This window comes from Oryx dammah, unplaced genomic scaffold, assembly GCF_014754425.2.
Source record: "Oryx dammah isolate SB20612 unplaced genomic scaffold, SCBI_Odam_1.1 HiC_scaffold_5, whole genome shotgun sequence".
NCBI lineage: Eukaryota > Metazoa > Chordata > Mammalia > Artiodactyla > Bovidae > Oryx > Oryx dammah.
The window spans coordinates 75,355,048-75,358,638 of NW_024070189.1; the positions used below are offsets into that span (position 1 = coordinate 75,355,048).

Below are 3,591 nucleotides of genomic sequence, written 5' to 3' on the forward strand. Positions count from 1 at the left end.
ACCCACGCTGGTAAGCCAAACACACTAAGCGACCCACCTAGGCCATGATAAACTGGAAGAGCTAATTTGAAAATATTTCTTGGTTCTCCGCCTCTCTTCCCTATGCAGGACAAAATCTCAGAACTGCACTGCCTGTTCACAGGTCAATGCTGCCTCTCGGCACAGACAGAAACCTCCGGGGATTCAGCTAAAAGGCACGCTGCCCGCTGAACACCTGGAACTGGACTTCACTGAAATGAAACCTCACCAACACTGCCCTTACCTGCTGGTCATGTTATGTACGTTCTAAGGATGGGTAGAAGCTTTTCCTACCCGGACTGAAAAAGCACCAAAAGTAGCCAGGTGCCTGCTTAGGGAGATAGTTACCAGATTTGGATTTCCTACCAGCACTGGATCAGACAATGGCCCGGCTTTTGTAGCTGATTTAGTATAACAAGTAAGCAAAACTTTAAACATCAAGTGGAAATTATATACAGCATATAGGCCCCAGAGTTCTGGGATGGTGGAAGGACCCAACCGGACACTTAGAGAGACACTCTCCAAGTGGATCATAGAGACCGACTGCTCCTGGGTGGACTTGTTTCCGATGGCTCTGTTCACACTCAGGATGACCTCATGGTCCCATGGCTATTCTCCATATGAAATTGTGTATGGGAGGCCCCCACTCCCATAATAAAACAGGTGTCAACAAATTTGCCTCAGGTAAGGGGAGATGAGATTTCACAGCAGATGGAACAACTGGGTAAGGTAATAAATCAGGCAACTAAGTTTGTACAAGAAAGGGTGCCGTTCCCCCTAGGGGGACAGATTGACGAATTTGTGCCCAGGGATTTGTGTCACGGACTGGCAACACGACTCCTTGGCCCCACATTGGAAGGGTCCATATACTGTTGTTCTAACCACCCCTACGGCAGTTAAAGTTGCAGGTGTCACTCCCTGGATCCACCACATGTGGGTGAAGAGAATATACCACGCAGACCCAGAAAACGCTGAGTGGGCTGCACTGAGGGACCCCATTGACCCTCGAGAGACTAAGATCATCCGTAAGAAGAAGAAGGAAAAGAAGATCCTGGACGAGCCCCTTCAGGATATGCCGCATAATCAACTCCTGCCGCTTGGCCTCATCAACGTGATTTTGAATTTAACTTTCGTTTCAACTCAGGACAATGTTTCCGTCTCATGGGCGCATCTGTACGTGGACTTCCACAACACCTGCAACGGCTGGCTAAGTGGGGCTATGCCTCTGTCTGTGATGGATGGACTTCCTTGGTGGGTGTCACCGCTCTGCCAAGGAGATTTTTAAACCTGCTCTTTTCTGGGACAACAAAAAGAGACTTTCCTTTCTCTTGTCAATCATAATCTCTCCCTGCTCTCTTGGTGTAAGCCAGACCTACAGTCAATAGACTTGGGTCATGGGGTTACATTTGATGGAAACACCAGTTTCATAGAAGTAACAAAAGCCTATACTGCATATTTAAAGAACAAAAAGGAAAAAAGCTCTCTGACTGGCAAGGGAGGACAGGCCTCTAGGTATGTTGAACAATTCTACCAAGTCTGGGATAAGTGTTTCTGGATGATCCCAGAAAAGGGTCAATTAATTACTCCTGCTGCTATGTGCTGGGAACAAAGAGAACAAAGGGTAGGGTTTGGTGACCTCCATTAGACCCAAAAGAACTAAAATATATGGGGTACCTATCCCCTGAACAACGTAAATGAACATTCGAGGTCACATACCACCCAAACCAGTCCATCCATTGGCCAGGCTCTGATTGGAACTATAACCCTGAAATTCCCTGGGTGGCATGCAATGAAACCCAATGGCTTTGTGGGTCTAAACTTTGGCCTTGGTTACCAATCGGCTGGGTAGGCTGCTGCACACTGGGATTCACTTTTGCCCATGGCAGCATAAAGCCTAACCTACAAGAAGCCCTGGTAAACCTACCTTATTTACATGCTAGGTGGACGAGGTCTGTGTTTCAATGGTATGAGTATATTGCTGCCTTATTCATACCTTCTATAGGGACAACAGATATTATGATTAAAGTAGAGGCCTTGACTAACTTCACAAAATAGGCCCTCCTAGATGGTGCTAAAGCCATCCAAGCCTTAAATGAAGAACAAATCCAAATGAGAAAAGTGGTAATTCAAAATATAATGGCTTTGGACATACTCACAGCTGCTCAAGGAGGGACCTGTGCTATAATTAAGGTTGAACATTGTGGGAATGTATTAGCTGCCTTAGATGACATGAAAAACCAGGTAAAAGAAATGTCAAATGAAAAGATTCCTTTCTGAACTTCGGTCCTATCCTGGGTGAAGGTGATTGGTGGAAAACTATATTTACCATTGTTAGAATTGCCTTGATAGTTCTGCTTTGTGGACCCTGCATTTTACATTGTTTTATGTATGGATGTAAGAGTTGGACTGTGAAGAAGGCTGAGCCCTGAAGAATAGATGCTTTTGAACTGTGGTGTTGGAAAAGACTCTTGAGAGTCCCTTGGACTGCAAGGAGATCCAACCAGTCCATTCTGAAGGAGATCAGCCCTGGGATTTCTTTGGAAGGAATGATGCTAAATCTGAAACTCCAGTACTTTGGCCACCTCATGTGAAGAGTTGACTCATTGGAAAAGACTCTGATGCTGGGAGGGATTGGGGGCAGGAGAAGAAGGGGACGACAGAGGATGAGATGGCTGAATGGCATTACTGACTCGATGGATGTGAGTCTGGGTGAACTCCAGGAGTTGGTGATGGACAGGGAGGCCTGGCATGCTGCGATTCATGGGGTCACAAAAAGTCGGACATGACTGAGCGATTGAACTGAACTGATGAACTTTGTAACCCAAAAGTTGGCTCATACTATGAGCTAAGAGCATCAAGAAGGGGAAATGAAGGAGGAAACAGACAGAACAGGCTCCATCTTGAAAGCAGGACTTCATCTTTGGCCAGACTGTGGACTTTGAGCTATATGCCCAGTATCTATGGAAACGACATACCAACTGGAAAACCAGACCCCCAGGATGGAAGAGCCCCAGGGCTCATACTTAGACCCTCAGACGCCTAAAAGAATACCCTAATTATCTGTGTAACTGAATAGACCACAAGCCTGTTGATAATTGTCCACTGTTAACTACCTAGGCTTAAGGCATATGAATCACTCACGGGTTAACATGGATTGTATGTTTCTTTCCCTTTGTTCAGACTAGTTTCAGAAAATTTGGGCAGGTGGGTTTGAGCACGTACACTTAGGGTATATAAGGTTTTCACAAAAACTGGTCTGGGTCCTTGGCTAAGAGGAGACTCTGCCTTGGGCCCGCTGGTGTAATAAACTGCACTCCGCTATCTGCATTGTCCGAGTGAGTTTGTTTCCCAGAACCCGTGGCTACAACAATACAAGCAGCCTGGCCAGGAAGCTCTGCTTGAGGATTAAGTGGGCTAAAATTTTATTGTCAAAGTAAAGTGAGGGAGGGGGAAAGAATCCTTTTCTTGAGCAGATGTCAGGCTTATATCACAAGCCCTGCCTTCCTATCAGGCAGGAGAGTGTCTGACCCCGTGAGGTTAAATTAGGATTGTCATAGTGCTTTGGGTTCCCTG

General features: G+C 46.1%; 1 pseudogene; it reads left to right on the plus strand.

The window, feature by feature from the left end:
- Window positions 1-949: 949 nt before the first annotated feature.
- Window positions 950-2,381, plus strand: LOC120864540 (annotated as a pseudogene).
- Window positions 2,382-3,591: the final 1,210 nt, after the last annotated feature.